This window comes from Oryzias melastigma, linkage group LG6, assembly GCF_002922805.2.
Source record: "Oryzias melastigma strain HK-1 linkage group LG6, ASM292280v2, whole genome shotgun sequence".
Lineage (NCBI taxonomy): Eukaryota > Metazoa > Chordata > Actinopteri > Beloniformes > Adrianichthyidae > Oryzias > Oryzias melastigma.
This window is the reverse complement of record NC_050517.1, coordinates 30,342,353-30,361,362: the sequence shown is the minus strand read 5'-3', so window position 1 is coordinate 30,361,362 and position 19,010 is coordinate 30,342,353. Positions and strand designations below refer to the sequence as shown.

The window sequence follows — 19,010 nt, the reverse complement described above, 5'->3', positions numbered from 1 at the left end:
TATATTTAAATAAATTATGATGACAATTAAAGCTTACTTTTTGTTGTCCGTTACCATTAACAATACCAATTCTAATAAAATATAATAATCTTAAAATAAAAATATAATAATAAACGGTTTACATTCCCCTGTTTAGTGGACAATCTGGAGAATTTCATAACTTCTATTTGATCTGTTTGACTGAATTTAGGATGAGACTTATTTAAATGTTGTGGAGTCCTTTCCTCTCAGATCTTCATCATTTGTATATCTCTGTGTTTGCAGGTTTACTCCAGATGCTTCCTGTTCTCTGTTCCCCACAATGACGACAGGATACTGAACTCTCCATGCAGACCTCAACAGCACCAGCAGACTGTGACTAACAGACGACCACAGTCGTTTAATTAGGCAGAACCTGAACTCTGTTTCCCGTAATAAAAGCCCAAATATGTGTAACCATAAATGTAACCACCACAGTTATTAATGTCATTCAGCTGGAATCTGTGTTGTAGTTTGTAGTTTGACCTGATGGGGGCAGTGTTGTCTTTCACGTGATTTAGTTTACATTTCCAGAAAAAATCATTAAGAAGTCAAGTTTAGGACATTTTATGGACTCAGTTTGTAATTTAAAAACTATATTTGTCTATTAATGAGAATAAAAGTACTTTCTAATTTCATTTATCGACTTTGTGTTTATGGCACACAGTCTTGTTATTTTTACATTGTTGAAAAAGAAAGAAGTTTTTATAACAAAACAGATCGATTTGAACATTTATGTTTCTTCAACGGACAGAAATGATCATCTACAGTGAAAAAGATGCTGCAGAGTCAGATTTGGTGCATAAGATTATTTTTTATGTCATGGTTGAATGATTTAAAATATATATTATTATTATTAAAATACGCTCAGCAGGTAAAGACCTAAAGAGTTAAAATGATAATAATCAAACCAGGAATCCAGTGATTGTGCAGGTTGAGAGTTCACCACAACTCACACAAGTTTTAGACATGAAAATGTCAAAAACTTTTGATTTAAATACTTATTTCATTTGATATTTTAATGTAAATAAATGTCAGAAATGCATGTAAACATTCAGAAATTTTCTGAAAATGTTACTGTTGGTTTTCTCAGAGAGATCTCTGGGAGGTCAAAGTGCTTCTGTGTTTTCTTCAAGAAGGATGAAGAAAAATCTCCAAACAGACCTGGTCCTTCAGGAGACCAAAATATCTTCTCAGAGAACCACCAACTGATGTTTGGAAACCTCTGACGTTGATGTGAAGCTGAGAAACCCGTTTGCTCGTCTGTCTGTCACCACGTCGGACTGACATGAAGATGTTTCTCCATCAGAGTTCTGCTGAATCTGGGAAACGATTTTATAATCAGTCATAAATGTTAGTCTCAGCTCATTCACAGAGGAGGAGGAGTTAGAGGATGTACATTTATGAATCTATGCTATTACTGTACGCTGTAGTGTTTAAATAAAACAGACGTAAACTCTTGATGTCATTTCTGGACCTGAGATCAGTTCAGTTATTATAAATTCAGGTTCCCAGGTAGACTGAGCCGTCGCTGTTGCGGGGCAGGAAGCAGGCCTCACCTGAGCAGGTGTGCTGTAGGAAAGTGAGTGGGAGGGAAACTCGCCTCTACGTGGTCATTGTTGCTCTGAGGCGGTCCGTGAAAGCCGCGGCGCCGTGTCACGCTATGTGTACACAGCACACTCCAGCACATCAGGCATAAATTAAGAGGACCACAAATAGAAAATTCATTTCCATTCCAACTGTTTTACATTCTACACCTGTTTCCTTTTGCAACAATGGTTTGTGTGTGTGTTGGGGAGGAGGGGGGTCGGAGGAGCGTCCTCCACAGAAGGTCAGAGTTAGTGAAAAGTTAGAATTACAGAAACAAAAACACAAAGAGTCTTTTCAAAAGCTCACATTTGAACTCTATTTTTTTGATTTTATTTAATGTAGAAGCTTTTAATTCATAATCTGTTGTGTTTTTCATTCTTCCTGAGTGTCTGTGAGGCATCGATGCCGTTAGAACGATGGAACAAACCCTGAGGGACTCCACAGACGGTTTGAAGATCTGCAGACTCAGATAAAATCCTCAAGGACTTCATGCACAGCAGGCAGAAATCTTTTCTGACGACCTCATTTCACAGAATGATTACACGTCTAGATGATATCTCTGTTGGGCTGTGCTGTGGTGCTGCGGCGCTGTGGTGTAGTGGTTAGCACTCTCTCTTCACAGGGAGACGGCTTCGGTTTGAGTTCCAGCTGGACCTCTTCGTGGGCCGTCTGCATGTTCTCCTGGGGCGTTTTCGGGTTTTCTCTGGCTGTCTGGGTTCCCCCCACAGTCCAAAAACACTTCATAGGTCAGTTCATCATTCAGCTCATCCCCTCAGGGGTCGCCACAGCCAATCAGCTTTCAGTGATCCGCCCAGTTCAGCAGAAAGTGTTACGCCGGATGCCCTTCCAGATACGACCCTGCATTCGATCCAGGCTGAGGACCGGCACAGGGAGACCCAAACTTTGGCCCCTTTGTGGCTACAGGCAGCAGCATGAGGACCCATGATGGACCATAGCGCCCCCTAGAGGAAACTAACCCAGGTTGCACCAGCCCTTCACGTCGCCGACTGAGCTAACCAGTCGCTGCTCCCCTGCCTCTGTTAGATTGTGGATTTGGTATCAACATGTGTGATTATGTAGCTTCACCTCAGACTGGTGACCTGTCCAGGGGGCACCCTACAGACCCAAGAGCAGCAGGGATAGGCTCCAGCAACCCACGAGGAATGGGCTGTAAGCATGACCTACTTCCAGATTCACTAAACCGGTGAATGACTGAGGCTATGAATTGGAAATAGTGAAATATTTGGAGTTTACAGGATTTTTGGAGCTACCAAGAGTCACTATAAAGTGTGTGTGTGTGTGGGGGGGGGTCGAACTCAATCACACAGGGGCCAAAACCCAAAACACACCTGAGGTCACGGGACGAACAGGATAAACATTTATAGAACACTCTACAACTACATTTTTAAAACTTTAAAACTGTAACTTTTTAACATGATTATGAACTAGATATGTAGCATTACCTGTGATAATGATAGTGTGAATGCTGGAAGCTGAATTTGGCCGTTAAAGAAGCTGAAATTGATGGCTAAAAAAGCTGAAGCTGATAGCCAAAATGCCAAATTAGCCTAAAAAACTGGAAACAAAACTTGGGTTAGCAGAAACTGCTAGCATGTACCTGAAAACAAAAGCTAAACTTCAAAATATCCTAAAGTTAATGTTGTTAATGGTCTTTAAACTTGAAGCTGTTGGTCACTTTAAAAAAATGTAAAAAAAAGTTTCTCATTTGTGGCGTTTCAGTTATATGTTATTCAAAAAAATAAAGTCAGAGAAAAGTAAGAAATGACATTTTTGCCCATTTGTTTCAGAGAATGACTGAAAATGTGCTTTATTGTCATATATCATGATATTTATCATTATTGCGATATAAAATAATTTATCTGCTGCACACATTCATGCTAGCTTAGCTCGGCTGCAGCCGCTTTACCTCTGTGCCTGTGGGACGAATGCTGAAGCCGATGTCGGTCTGATCGTCTCCTTCATTGTTCAGCTGCAGTGGAAATGCAGAAATGATTGATCCTCATCTGGGGTGAAGCCTCAAAACATCCACGGCTGCTGACATCTCTCCGTCATCATCCTCGTCTGAGTGAAAGCTAAACACTCGTGTCTTTAGGAACAACCTCCAGATTGAAGTCTGTTTTTTCTGTCATTTTTATAATCTTGCAGAAGCTGTTTGTGTTTTGATTTTGATGCACTAAACGGGTTTTGGTTCTTTCAAGAGTGACAGAGGCCGGCTTTAGTTTTTAAAGCTGACACAATTTCCTGAACTATTTTAGAAATTAGTTTTCAACATCCTGTGGTCAGAAAGAAGACCACAGACACAAACAACCAAAGTATTCTGAGCTGAAGGTTTTTAATGGGACGATTGGGGAAAAATGAGATCTGACACGACAGAAACATCATTTGTGGAATAAATTCTGCTTTTCCAGAGTATCAGTGAACAGCTGCTCCCGTCTGAGTACTGAACACTTCTGTTCCCTGAAACTCCGTTTCATTTCATGGTTTGTTTTTCATCCTCATTTTTTTAGTCTGTTCTGACCTGACGAGTGACTTTGTAAATTATGGTGCTGCATTAAATGCAAAGACTTCCTCAGAGGCTGAAAGGCGGCCTTGTGTTCGTCCTCCCCCCTTTCTGCTCTGCAAACATGCAAATCCCGGCGCCATGTTGGCATGCAAATCTGTCATGTGGTCTAAGAGCGACCAGCGGTACAGGTGCACCCAGAGTTTACATATGGGTTCAAAACGGGAAACTTCCCCTCCATGCTTAATAAATGTCCAGTAACTCCTTCCTGCAGTCGGACTAAAATCCAAATAAAGATCCTCAAACTTCAAACAAACTACAAATAAATGAAATAGATGCTTCAAACTGGTGGAATTCAGTTTTTACAACAAATACACAAAATAACATAACAGCAGTGAAAACAGAAGAAAATAATTCAAATGTTGTTTTGCCAAAAGAGATTTTCAATCTCAACTTCAATCTTGGTATCAGAACGTTCAGCTCGTGTAGAACTTTACTGACTCTATTTTTGGTTTTCATAAACGTAACAGTTTTTGAAATACTGAGCAAAATATGCCCATAGGAAATGAATGAGAGTCTTTAAAGATCAACATTTTAAGCAGCAAGAAGCCATTAAATATATCATGTTTTCATCTTTAAGAGTATTTTTCAAAATATTTGGAGCTCAGCTAATATTTAAGCAACATGTTAGCTTTTTTGGCTAGTTTGGAGTTTGGCTGATAACCAACAGGCTAAACATTTATGCACACTTGACATGTATTGGAGATTTTTAAGCAATTTTACTAAAATTTTTCATGAATTTATTTCAACTTCAACGTTCTTTTATATTTTAACAACATTTTCAGTCTTTTAGCGAATTTAACATTTAGCTTTTGCAGTTTCAGCAAATCTCTTCAGCAATTTAAGTCAATTGTGTCAACATCTTCAGCAAAGCTTCAGCATCTTCAGCAAAAGCTTCAGCATCTTCAGCAACTACTTTCAGTAAAATGCATTCACACTAACACAAATTTTCTAGTTTTAAATCTTTTATTCACAGTTGGACGTGATAGCAACACAACCACACAGATTATTCATGGGAATTGAACGTATTTGTCTATGGAGGTCTGTGGATCTCACTCCATTAAAGTGAGGCTCAGAAGTGGGCGTGGCCTCCATGTCTTCCCTGTAACACCTGCTGATGAGGAGGGGGACGGTCTCCACACCTGGACCAAACATCCACCAGCTCCTGGACACTCTGTGGTTCAGCCTGTTGCTGGTGGACGGACCGAGACATGAGGTTCTGTCTTGGATTCGGGTCTGGGGAATGGGCCGGTCCATTCCATCAATACCTTCATAGCAGAATCTGCTGACATGAGGTCTGGTGTCGTCCAGGAGGAACCAGAACCACACCAGCGTACGGTCTGACAAACGGTCTGAGGATCTCTCCTCGGTCACCACTGACAGGCAGGTTACCTGTGGTGATCACATGGAGAGCTGTGTGACCCACCACAGAAATCTCATCACACCCTCCCTGACCCACTGCAGGACCGCTTGGACGATGCTGCAGCAGCAGGACGTTCTCCACGTCCTGACTCTCACAGCTCAGAAGCTGCTTTCATTGTGAAGAGATCAGGACATCAGTGGAGAATTGACCACTCCTGGTGATCTCCAGCAAATGCAACATCTACAACGTATTGGGCTGTAGCAGACGTCCGGTTCTCCCCCCTCTAGAGTCTGGTTCTGGTTTGAGTCTGCTGGAGGTCATTCTGCAGGACTCTGCAGTTCACCTCCTGGTTCTCCTTCCTTCCACAAACGAGGAGGTGTTACCCATATATTACCCATATGTTACCCATATGTTACACATATGTTACCCATATGTGTAACATATGGGTAACATATGGGTAACATATGGGTAACATATGGGTAACATATAAGTAACATATGGGTAACATATGTGTAACAGATGGGTAACATATGTGTAACATATGTGTAACATATAAGTAACATATGTGTAACATATGTGTAACATATGTGTAACATATGGGTAACATATGTGTAACATATGGGTAACATATGGGTAACATATGTGTAACATATGGGTAACATATGTGTAACATATGTGTAACATATGGGTAACATATGTGTAACATATGGGTAACATATGGGTAACATATAAGTAACATATGGGTAACATATGTGTAACATATGTGTAACATGTGGGTAGCAGATGTGCTCGGCCTGTCAGATCGGCTCGGGGTCTTGCGACTAGTGATGACGTCACACAACTGTAACAAACGAGTTGGCTAATTTGCTGTTTTTCTGTACTGGAACTGATGTTTACAATAAAGTTTATTTTTTAAAAAAGAAAGGAAAAAACTGTTAAGATCTGCTCGGGTTATTATTTATTATTTTTCATTGACAGCTCCTTCACTAACGTCTGCTCTCCTCAGTGTTTGTGTAACGGAGCAGAACGTGAGCTGCATATTCTAGCGGGACTTCATCCGGTCTGTGCGACCAGTTCAACATTGGCAGGATGTATTTAGAAAGAAATACGTGCGAATAACTACTTTTTTTATGTGTTCATTGAGCTTTTAACAACAAGCTATCATGCTACTCGCTAGCACCCACTTTAGCTCAAACTTCATGTTTCCCAGCCTGATTTCTCTCTATTAAAATAACGATCATTATCCTGTGATGATTCCTCTCCATCGGATTATTTCGTCGTCAAGGTTTCTGAGGCTGATTGCAAATATTCCTTCTCCTTTTGTGATTCTTAACGTATTTGTTCGGACCTCCTCTGTGTTTTACTCGGGAAGAATCCGTGCATTGTTATGGCGGATGTGTGTCATTCCCCGTGTCACGTGACAGTGGTCTAATCGTCCGGACCAATCACAATCTTACACGTCATCTATGCGCCAGCCCCCGAGCCGACCTGACAGGCCGAGCACATCTGCTACACCGGCCGAAGTTCTTCTGGAATTCCTTCACTGTCACATCATGGATGATGTTGAGAGAGTATCTTGGGTTTGTATGTTTGGAGAGTTCTACAGAGACACCAACAAGCACATCGCTGTGTTTGTTCTCACCAGATCTTCCAGAGTCTCTCTGTGTGCTTCACTCCTGCAGTGAGAGCAGGAATGGTAAATGGTAAATGTTGTATACTTGTATAGCACTTTCTACCCTCCTTCTTTCTACCTTCCTTCGAGGGCCCAAAGCGCTTCACAGTCACAGACCCATTCACTCATTCACCCATTCACACATTCACACATTCACCCATTCACACACTGGTGGTGGCTCCGCTGCCGAACACTGGCGCCAACCTCCCACCAGAGGGAATTTGGGGTTCAGTGTCTTGCCCAAGGACACTTCGACACATGGGTGGGCAAGGCAGGAATCGAACCCGCTCACTTCTGACCAGGAGTCGACCGCCCTACCGCTGGCGAGCTCTGCTGTCCAGGGACCTGGGCAGTAAATCTATCTGGATCACCTGGACAGCAGCGCTCGCCATCAGCCTGAGCAGCGGCGACAGCTATCAGCTCTGCTGGTATCTCGCCTTCGCCCAACAGAAACTGGGACAGTTTCCGGGAACCTAGCCCCCCCCCCCGTGGGTTTAGAAAACCATGGAGGATCATGGCAAAAATCGAGCCGCCATCTTGAATGTTGCTTCCTCCTCTTTGATCTGGTCACTGAAAGCGTCACGTGTTCAAAGCTGGGTCGCTGATTGGTTGACGCATCGCGTTAAGTTCATCACTGAAATCGCGCCGCAGCCGATCACGTCTTTACATTGACTTAACATTGAAACTTGACGCCTCCGGAGCGTCGGCCGCGTTTGGTGTGAATGTACCGTTAATGTTTTATGTAGAATTTATAAATAGCATAAAAATATCAACTATTATTGTTTGCGTGTAAATGTTGAGAATTATAACAGTAGAATATGATATTATAACTGTAAGATTCTCAAATTCTACCTAAAAAAATGAAGAATAGACTTTTTCCCATAAGCCCTCTCAAACCGTTATCTGTTCTTCACTTATTCTTCACGACTTCTATAGTCACTCAGCTTCAAATAAAAGGACAAAATCAATCATGTCTTTATTTTAATGAAAAAACGGAGACAAAAGAGTCAAATGGGGTTAAAAACCTGCAAACATCCATGACAGTCCGTTTTACTGACCAACATCTGAGAGATTTGACTGAATTATAAACGAGTTCTGGACTCTGAACATGGTGGAGATGAACGTCAGTCTCTGGTTGAAGACAGAGGAAGAATTCTCCATCAGAGACAGCAGATCGACGCTACGTGAACAGTTTACAGGGTCAAACTTGAAGACCTTCTACGGCCCATAAACCCTTGATCGAGTGGCGGGGACGGCAGTTCTTCCAGCTCCACGTTGGCGCGTTTCTTCCTCTGATCGTTCACCCGTCCCCGCAGCTGCCCTCATTTGCATAGATACCGTCCTTGCTTCCGGACTTCTTCAAAACTTGCATGCTGTGTGTGATGCAAGTCAACTTTTACTTCCTCAGTTCCTCTATCCCAGCGCAGAGAGAGGAACCGAGCGTCCAGCGGTCCGGCCGCTCCGTCCGTCCTCCTTCCCGCTCAGCCTCCGGACCATGACCCGCTAGAGGACGGCTCTCTGGCTCTCTTCGGTTTGGGCAGATCGACTCGTGTCCGACGGTGAGTGACGGTTTGAGATCGAACGGCTGCTTGGTGTCAAAGTGTCTGCGCCGCGCATGACGGGAAGTCCGCTTTTTCCGCGTCTGCAGAGCTGCAGGGCCGCGCGCGCGGCCGCCTGCAGCTGCGCCGTCTGCAGCTGCAGGCGGCCGGTTGGGATGAGACTCGGGACCTGCAGGCGCAGCTGCACCTGCGCCTTCAAAATAAAAGCAGATTCAAACAAGAGTTTCTACTAAAATAAAATCCACACCTTCAGTCATCTAACTTTAACATGTCATAAGAGACGAGCTGAATCTCGTATGGCTTCCCAATGGGGTTCCCTGAGCTGGTCCCCAGCCCGGATGACCTACCGCAGGAGTGTCCAACTCAATCACACCGGGGGCCAAAATCCAAAACACACCTGAGGTCACGGGCGAACAGGATAAATGTTTATCGAACACTCTAAACTATATTTATAAAACTGTAACTTTTTAACATAATTATGAACTAGATGTATAACATACCCGTGATAATGCTAGTGTGAATGCTGGAAGCTGGATTTGACTCCTAAACATGCTAGTGCTGGTAGCTGCAGATGCTGAAATTGATAGCTAAAAACACTGAAGCTGATAGCTGAAATCTCTGAACCTGATAGCCAGCTAAAATATTAGCTAAATTCCAATAGTTAAAAAAAAAAACAACTCAGGTTAGTCAAAATAGCTAGCATGTAGCTAAAGAAAAATACTTAAATTTTAAATTAGGCTAAAACAAAAACCCTGAAAAAAAGCCTAAATTAGCCTAAAAAGACATTTTTAAAAAGCCTAAATCCAGCAAAACAGCTAGAATGTCGCTGAAAAACATAGCTAAACTTCAAAATAGTCTAAAAAAACTGAAAAAAACAAATTAACATAAACAGCTAGCATGTAAATGTTAGCTAAACTCCAAAACAGCCTAAAAACTTTTTTTTAAATTAGCCAAAACAGCTAGGATGTAGCTGAAATATCCAAAATAACCTAAAAAAATTTAGTTAATGCCAAAATAGTCCAAAAACTAGCAGAATGCAGATTTTTTAAACTTTAAAACTGTAACTTTTTAACATAACTGTGAGTAATAAAAATGCATGAATATTATTCCAGAATAAATCAACTTAAACTTTAAATAAATTTCAATATTTTACTCTCCATAAAAATATATTTTGGTTTGTTTTTCAAATTAGAATTTGTGAAGGAGTTTGTAGTGAAAAGTTTGTGATATTTTGTGGAATATTGTTGTTTAGTACGAGTGAATGCTGATGAATTTGGGGATTGAAGTCACTATTTATGTATGCTAGTGTAAAGTGCACAATATACAAATAATCAGGAGCGAATTAAGATCATAAATGTCTGGTATGTTTAATTTATTAAATATGGGTGGACTGTGTGTTTTCCACATCATTTTGTAGTCATTAAAAGTCAAATAGTTTAAATGCTAAATAACAGCATTGTACTTTACTCCAGTTCTATGAATCCTTCTGAACGTGAGGATGTCGTCGTATTTTGGTAGAACTTTAGAGGCGCAGACCTCATGAGTAAACGCTTCAGGTTCAGGTTTTTCAGATCAGAAGAAGCCTCGGCTTTGTCAAAAGCAGCTTGTGCTTCACATTTTAATAGATATGCCGCCTGTGATCCAGCAGGCGAACAAGGACCGTCGCTGCTGTTTCATGTCTGTGATGGAGGACCGCGAGTCCGAAAGGTCTCTTACATTGAGTTTTGTTGCTTAGTTTCTACAGAAACTGCATTAAACTCTGTTTATGTGAAAGTTTTTCAACGCTTCACTGGTTTGTATTAATTATAATGATTTCTGACTGTGACGTTTGAGGCCTTTAGGTTTAAATTTGAATTCTTTTTACACTTCATTTGTACCTTGTTGACCCATTTGACTCTATTTTGTGATTTTTTACCTTTATAAAATAAAGTTGAAGCTTTAGTTGAAGCTTCATGAAAACAGAGAACAGCATCATGCCCAAACAAAACACAAATTAAATATTTTTCTTTTTATAAATAATTAGGCTCTGTTTTTGCTCATTTATTCTTATTTTCAGAGCTCAGTTTGACGGTGAACGTAGGAGGAAATGTCCATTTGTGTAAAACGTTGTGCAGGTTAGCGAGGGGGGGGGGCTCCTGGGAACAGAAAAGGAGGAAACAGCTCACACCACCATCTACGCTTCATTTGCTTTTACTTTGAAACAGATGTGAAAACATGTAGTTAAAGCGAAACTCAGAGAGGAAAACTGTCCGGTTTGCTGCATTCATGTTGAACAGAAACGACGAGACGTTTGAATCTGTTTGAGCAGCAAAAACATAGTTTTTAGTTTGGATTCTTTTGTATCCATGAAAACATTTTCATGAGTTTGTTTTTTAAATGAGGGAAAACGGATCTGGATATCAGTGAATAAAAACCCAAAGGAATTTGGGTTAATCTTTTGCTTTGGCCGGACTGAAGCACAATAGTTGCTCCTGATTACGATCGTAATCCGGACTTCCTCGAGCGTGTGCACTTTTGGTAAACATGATTATTATTTTGAGAATTCCCACCCTGACTTTCCTTTAGTGTAAATCTTCAGATCTCCCGTAGCTCATGGCGGATGACCAAACGTGTTCCAGAGCCGTGAGACTTTGGACCGCGGTCGGTTTATGGCTGCTGAGGGCAGGAATGGAGGGACGGGTTTATTACCTGGACAGAAGCTGTTTCTGTGTTTGCATGAAGAATGAAAGTTCATTCAGGTTAATGTGGAATCGTCAGCGTAACAGCGAAGCGTCATTACAGTCTGAAAGAGGAAATCTATATTGCTGAAGCAGAAACTGATGTTTTTTTAGTTTTCCAAATTCTAAGTTTAGCTTTTTTTTTTGACCAATCGTTGCAGAGAATTATTTTAAATTCTAAATTTATCTGGGTTTAAAAAATACAAATCTATATTTAGCTTCCTGCTGGATATTAGAACTTTAATTGTATTTTTAACATGTTTTTGCAGCATTTTTCCTCCTGATGGAGGACATGTATATCAGAGTTTAAGCTGAAAACTGTATTTCTGAAAAAAGCAAGTGAAATGGGCGGGGCCAAAGTCTGGTTGCTCCGCCCCGTCCTGAAGCATCCACCTGTAGACGTCTTTGATTTCCTGGTCCTGAGCTGGAATCCGGCTTTAAACTTTTCAGCCAAATTGCTCCAATATGTCTCAGCATTTATGTTGCTCGGCTAATGTTAGCGTGGGGCTGTAAGCTGGCGGGAGGAACTGTAAGCAAAGGGATGATGGGATATCAGTGGAGGCTTACTGCCATGCCAATGGCTCAAAGGTGAGTTTCTGAATGGCCTGCTGCAGAAAATTTGTCCTAGGATTAAAAGACTGTTGGACCACACTGAGTCCACTTAATGTGGTCTGGACCGAGTCCAGAACTTTCTGTTGGGTCTGGATTCAGACGACTGTCAACCGGAGGTTTGTGTGACTAAAGATCTCTTCAGTCATTGGCCAGGAATTACGAGGGCGGGGCAAAGCAATGAGAGGAAGAGTAATGGTCTTCAGTTTGTGATTCTTGTCGGTATATTTCATTTATTCAAACTTTATATTTACTGATCAACGTAAATGTTTGTATCAGCGTCAGGTTCAACACTTTGTCCTGCTGCTTTGGTACGCTGGAGACATGCTGCAGGACGGTTACCGAGGAGACGACGGCTATGGACTACGTCTGAGGACGCAGACACTCGCGATCCGCTATCTTTCTAAATAAAGTAGAGTTGTAAAATATACTTTGGGAGAAATTTATTTTTTGCTCTGAAATACAGAATTAGTTTAGACTAGTTTATAAACTAAAACAAAGCCGAACAAGCAGCGCTGCTGTCATCCGGAAGTAAACAAACCTTCAAAATAAAGTGTCAAAGAAGCTTCCTGTTTTCAAAGTAAAACTAGCAGATTTTTCTTTTTTTTATTGTTTCCGTTCAGAAACTGAGACTGAAGTTCTGCTCACCGACATATGTTCTAAAAAACTGATTCGCTTCACGACCGGAGCTTCAGCTTCAGTCTTTACATCGTCTTGGTTATGTTATAACTCTTCAACCGTTGATCCAGTTAACGAAACTCTGAAGCGGAGAAACGCGACTTTTTAATAACAGATTTGCTCCAAAACGTAATGCTTAGAACATAAAGTGATGCAGAAGTTTCAGGATGGAAAAACTGGAGAGCAGTTTTAGATTTTGATGTTTAATGATCAAAAAAGATGATTTTTAATGTTGTTTATGTTACTGCTGAACTTAACCAGAATATAAAACACAATTTCGTTCTCAATCTTTGTGTTTTTATCAGTTTTGTTGATTCTGATCTCTTGTTCTAAGTAAAAGTATAAATGATGACGATTTAATACATATACTTTACATTTTCATACTGACAGTAAAAAGGTCTCATAGAAACAAACATTAAAAGTAAGAATCGTGGTTGATTTGTGAATCTTAGAGCTTGATTCGTTAATTGAATCGTATCGATCTACAGCCGGACTCAGAAGGATGATCAGTATCTGATTAATATTTATGACAGATTGTCAGGAAAACTGAGAGGATCAAAGCGGATCTCCCTAAAGTTGTTTTAATGAGCCTGCATTCGTCCACCACATTTCACTGAGTTTCTGTCTCATCAGTTACTTTCTTTCTGCTCTGTTTACATCCCATAATGCTCGGCTATGGTGGCCATTTTGGTCCAGTTGCAGTCAGACTGAGGAAACTCAGAGAAAACTGTTAATTCTGGATTATCAGAGGAAACAAACTCTGCTTCACTTTAAACAAACCAAATGTGTCCAGTCTGAAAACTCTCTTAGAAAAAACAGGTTTTTGATTTTCACCAAAAACGGCAGAATCAAACAAACTCTGGGATACTTTGACAGAAGATCATAGATGATGGTAGTGGGACTTGAACACGAAGCTCTCTGGTTTCATAGAACTGCCTCTGATCCTCTCACATGTCCCGTCACCCGGAGGACCGAGTCACCGCGGATCAGCAGGAAGTTCGTTAGTACAAACAGGGCGAGGATCTTCTCCGGGACCGTCCCCTCTGGAGGTTCTGGCTGGAAAACATCAGTCAATTATTAACCTGAAAGAATGAACTCTTTTCTAATGGATCAACTAACCTAAATCGTAGGAATAATAAAAGCAGTTTTTTTTCTTTTTTTTTTTTTTTTAGGGAACTCTTTGAAATATTTGCTTCTGCCGTGAATTCTCAAGTATATAAAATGTCCTGACATTTTTTATTTCATTTGCTAGTCAAATATAAAGGAAGAGTTATTTACATGTATCTTGAATTTATCAATTATTATTAAAATAATGTTTTTAAAGAACTTTATTAATTCTTTTTGGTTTGTTCAGGGATGAAAAATAGTGAATTATTAATACATATTATTAGAATTAAACTAGTTTCAAATCTACAGTCTGTCAACTTTTACAACCAGAGCGAGCTGTAATCATTTAGAGACCTTTTAAATGAAAGGTTTGTCATTTAGAACGCAGGTGATTGGAGATCTGGTTTATTTATTTTGAAGAGCTGAATGAAAGCATCAGCTCACGTCTCCATGTCTGGCCTAAGAGGATCTTTCAGTGAGGAGAAACACCTGTCCCGCGCTGTGGCAGGGCAAGGCTGCTGCTCCGTCTATAACGGGGAGGGCGGTATGGCAAGCAAAAGGTGTCAAAAATCGCTGCAAAAGCGGGCAGTGCAGCGCCTCACCTGGACATGTTCTATTGACAATTGTTCTTATTTTTGAATATTTAAATGTCCCCGCAGTTTCAATAAATCAGTTAGTACCAACTAAATAATTTAAGTTTGATTTGAACTGTTTATTTTGGATTGAATTTGGCCGTTGGGGGATGGGAGACATGAGAAAAAAATGTGGATTTTTGGGGTTACCGCAGAAAGATTTGGTAATTTCAAAACTATTTCAGGGATTCTTCTCTCCTAGTTTTTGTAGATTTGGTCTGAAGACATGTTTATGTCATCATAAAGTCCAAAGATATTTTGTTTTATAAATAGGCCTCAATGAGCAAATTCTGTGACGTTATTTATATGACAGTATATTTATGCCTTGAGGTTCTGCATATATGTTTGATCAAATATGTGTTTTGAAACTTTTCAAGGGTATTTTAGGGCTTTAATCTGGTTATTTTTCCAGCTGTTTTTTTGTTTTTTACTTTTTACTGATCTGAAAAATGATCCGAACCGTGATCCTTAAACTGTGACACGATCCGAACTGGGAGTTTTTTGATCCGTTACACCCCTATTCATCACTCATGACCTTCATCACTGATGACCTTCATCACTGATGACCTTCATCACTCATGACCTTCATCACTGATGACCTTCATCACTCATGACCTTCATCACTGATGAAAACTCTCCTCCTTGAGAAATTAAATTGAAGTTTGTGACTTTCTCCAAACTGAAGCTTTTATGGATGTTAGAGATGTTTTTATTTTCTATTCCATCATAAATAAACTCACTTTTGTAAACAACCTAAATCTTGTTTTGGAATCGTCTGCCTCAGAAATGCTCTCTAGGAATAATATTTCAGGAACAAAAAGAATTTCAAACAGAAACACAAAACAAAACAACAAGAGCGTCGTCCTCGTTTCTGCAAAGCAGAATTTGCATAGAAAAGGTTTATTGTGAAACTGTCGTAGTTTCAGTTTATGTGACGACCTGAGAAAAGATGAACGTTTGTTTAGTCCGTCGCTTCAACATCAGGAGTTAAACCTGCAGTAACGACACCAGGATGAGGAGAGAGATCTGGATTATTCTGTTTATTATCATATTTATGTAAAAAAACAACCATTAAAAACAAAAACAACAACAGGAAATACTTTTGTTTCTCATGACTAAAATAAATTCAAAAGGCAACAATAAATCGAATCATTTGAACATTCGATGTTATATTTTAATAATAATAACGTCTACACAGTTGTATGTATAAAGTTAAAGTGTTTTAGCATTAATTGCAGAATTTTGACAATATTTTTTAGCACAACAAAAAAGTGTATTAAACAGAAAACTTAGAGAATTAGGACTTTTTTAACCTCAGGGATGATTTGTTTTGTATATTGTGTTAACATTTGGACATAAACTCCCAACAAATATTCTGTTTTGTTTAATAAAATTGAATTGAATTGAATTGAATTTTATTTTATTTTATTTTATTTTATTTTATTTTTTTTATTTTGTTTTATTTTATTCAATTCTGTTGTATTTTATTTCATTAGATTTCATTGTTTCAATCAATTTTATTTAAATTTATTTTATTTTGTTCTATTCTATTCTATTTTTTCTTTTGCTATTTTATTTCATTTTGTTTCATTCTATTCCATTTTATTTTATTCTGTTCTATTGAATTTGATTCTATTATATTCTATTTTTTTTCTATTTTATTCAGTTCAATAGAATTTCTATTCTGTACAATTTATTCTTTTCTATTTTTTTTGTTTTATTTTATGTTATAGTTTCTCTTCTCTTCTACTCTTTTCTATTCTATTCTACTGCATCGTAAATTCTCCTAATGTCCTTTAAGCCCATAATAATTATAATTGAAACCAAACCCGGTCCTGATCTTCGACCTTCTCCTCCTGCTCCTCCACAGTCGTGGTTCTGTCGTGTTCTGGGAGATCCACTTTTCATGGTTACTGAGTACACAGTCAACAACAACAGAACCCTGCAGGTTTAGGAGGATGTTTCTTCAGAGAGTTCAGACATTTTGTCTTTTAACCTAAAAACTTTGAAGAGTTCTGATCAGATAACTACAGCGTTGGTTCACTGGAGGACCAGCAGGAACTCTCTGCTCGTCTGGGTTCATGCAGCTGAAATGTTGCAGCAGCTCACAGTTTCCCTGGTCCTGAACTTCCTCCCATGACTCGTCTGTAGAGTCTGCGCAGACTTCTGACCCGCTCAGACGCTCACGTCACCTGAGAGCGTGCACAGACGCTGGATCCTCCTGAACCAACGCTCACACTTTGCTTTTGACAGCAGGAAGCCGTTTGTTTCACAACGACAGAAAGACTAAAACCTGCCTGTGTTCAGAGAAGCTGATGAAGGAGGAAATTACACATCGACACCAGCAGACGCGTCGAACAGCAACGTTACCACAGCAGGCAGACCGACCCAGAGATCTCCTCTGGGTTTTTGAGTCATTTAGAGCATTTGACATGATTATTAGTTTATTCCCCTCCTCTTTACTCTGTTTGCACTCCCCCACTAGCTTACAGCCCCTCACACCATCAAGCTAACATTACCGGAGCAGCAGAAATGGCGAGTGATATCAGATCAATCCAGCTGTCCGGTTCTGATCCAGATTCCAGCTCAGACCAGGAAAACAAAGACGTTCATGGATCTATTTGTCTAAGTGGATACATCAGAGTGGAGCAGAGCAGGGAGCTCAGTGCATTTTCAGTGTTACAAATTAGCTCTTTTTCAAACTGGATTTTTTCATCTGCTCCTGATTTGAGCAAAAAATACTCAGAAATGGAGTTTCTGCTTCATTTTTTTAATAAATGTTTTCTGCTTAATTTTTTTATGAAAGTTTTCTGCTTCATTTTTTTATAAATGTTTTCATCTTCATTTTTTTCTAAACGTTTTCTGCTTCATTTCTTTATAAATGTTTTAATTTTCATTTTTTTATAAATGTTTTCATCTTCATTTTTTTCTAAACGTTTTCTGCTTCATTTCTTTATAAATGTTTTCATTTTCATTTTTTTATAAATGTTTTCATCTTCATTTCTTTATAAACGTTTTCTGCTTCATTTCTTTATAAAAGTCCTCCATCATCAGAAAACGCTACACGAATGTGTTAAAGCCCCCTTGTCATCGGCGTGGGTCTTTGAGGAAGTCTGTGAGCGGCGTGACTCATTCGGTACATTCTGCCCCGGTGGACGTGTCTGGACTTCCAGCTCGGCTGTAGAACTGAGTCAGTTCAGGGAAGAACAGAGACACAAACAGGGATTCCCCATCAAAGGGTTGAACCTGGTTGAACCACGACGGATGTTCCTTTATGCATTTATCCCAGCAGATGTTAACCTCCGTTTAAATGGAGTAAATGTCTTATTTTTCCGGTTTCATATTGAGTTTTTGGATGTCACTTTGAGGATGTATTCAGCTAAACAGTGTAGTTACACAAATGTGAACACTTGTTAATCAAACGATGAACGTTCTCTGTCCGTTTGAAGCTCATCTTCACACTAAACTGTTGGAATGTTACAGTTTATTCACATTTTACAGCTGATAGTTTTTGAAATGTTTCCTAAAGTTGCAAAGTTTCCTCTTCCAGCTAGAGATTGATTCTCATTCATGTGACCAGAGGCCCCTCCTTTTCTACTCTGTTTACATCCCATAATTCCCGGCTACGGTGACCGTTTTGTCCAGCTGTTCTCCTCCGAGGACGGACTCTATTCAGACTGAGGAAACTCGGATCGAACCGGACCTCAGTCCCAACAGAACCAACCGAGACCTCCTGCAGAGACGGAGAGGTGTTCTGGCTCCTGGACCACAGACTGAAAATCTGTCCTGGTTTATCGGAGGAAATGAACTCTGGTTCTATTTAGGACAAACCTGTCAAAGTCACGGCCCGGGGGCCGGATCCGGCCCTCCAGATCATTTTATTGTTATTAATGACTCGATGTTATCTTGAGCTCATTTCTAACTTGTATAATTTTGACAAAATCTATTTTTATGGAGAGTAAAATATTGAAAGTTGTTTAAGGTTTAAGTTGATTTATTCTGGAATAATATTCCTGAATAATTTTATTATTCAGAATTATGTTAAAAAGTTACAGTTTAAAAGTTTAAAAATGTAGTTTTAGAGTGTTCTATAAATGTTTCTCCTGTTCGGCCCGTGATCTAAGGTTCGTTTTGGATTCTGGTCCTTCCTGTGGTTGAGTTTGACACTCCTGGTTTAGGAGAACCAAATGTGTCCCGTCTGAATTCATCCTCATCACTCACCCCAAGTCATTGTTTCTATGGCAACCACCCTCACCAATCAGCTGTGAGCTTGTTGGAAGGCCACACCCCTACCACTTGAAAGCGGGAAACATGAAAGCTGTCCATCAAATGTTTTGAGCGTTGGACGCGGGGGTCAGCAGGCTCCGCCTACTTTTACTGAGGCATCCGATTGGTAAGGCAAGGCAAGTTTATTTGTAGCACATTTCATGTACAGAGACAATTCAAAGTGCTTTACATAAAATATTAAAAGAAACAATCAAAAG

The 19,010-nt window shown here is 39.8% G+C and overlaps 1 protein-coding gene and 1 long non-coding RNA gene across 2 annotated transcripts in view; one reads left to right on the top strand and one right to left on the bottom strand.

Moving 5' to 3' along the window:
* Positions 1 to 8,175: 8,175 nt before the first annotated feature.
* On the bottom strand, positions 8,176 to 9,181 carry LOC118598888. Its single transcript, XR_004948106.1, has 2 exons — positions 9,131 to 9,181; positions 8,176 to 8,976 (listed from the first exon to the last, which is right to left on the bottom strand). It is a non-coding gene; the product is annotated as an uncharacterized LOC118598888 (long non-coding RNA).
* Positions 8,250 to 19,010, top strand: part of plcg2 (phospholipase C, gamma 2) — a 42,418-nt gene continuing 31,657 nt past the window's right edge. Inside the window, exon 1 of the mRNA XM_024282061.2 lies at positions 8,250 to 8,783. The gene's annotated coding sequence lies outside the window, so the exon portion shown is untranslated. The remainder of the gene's footprint in view (positions 8,784 to 19,010) is intronic.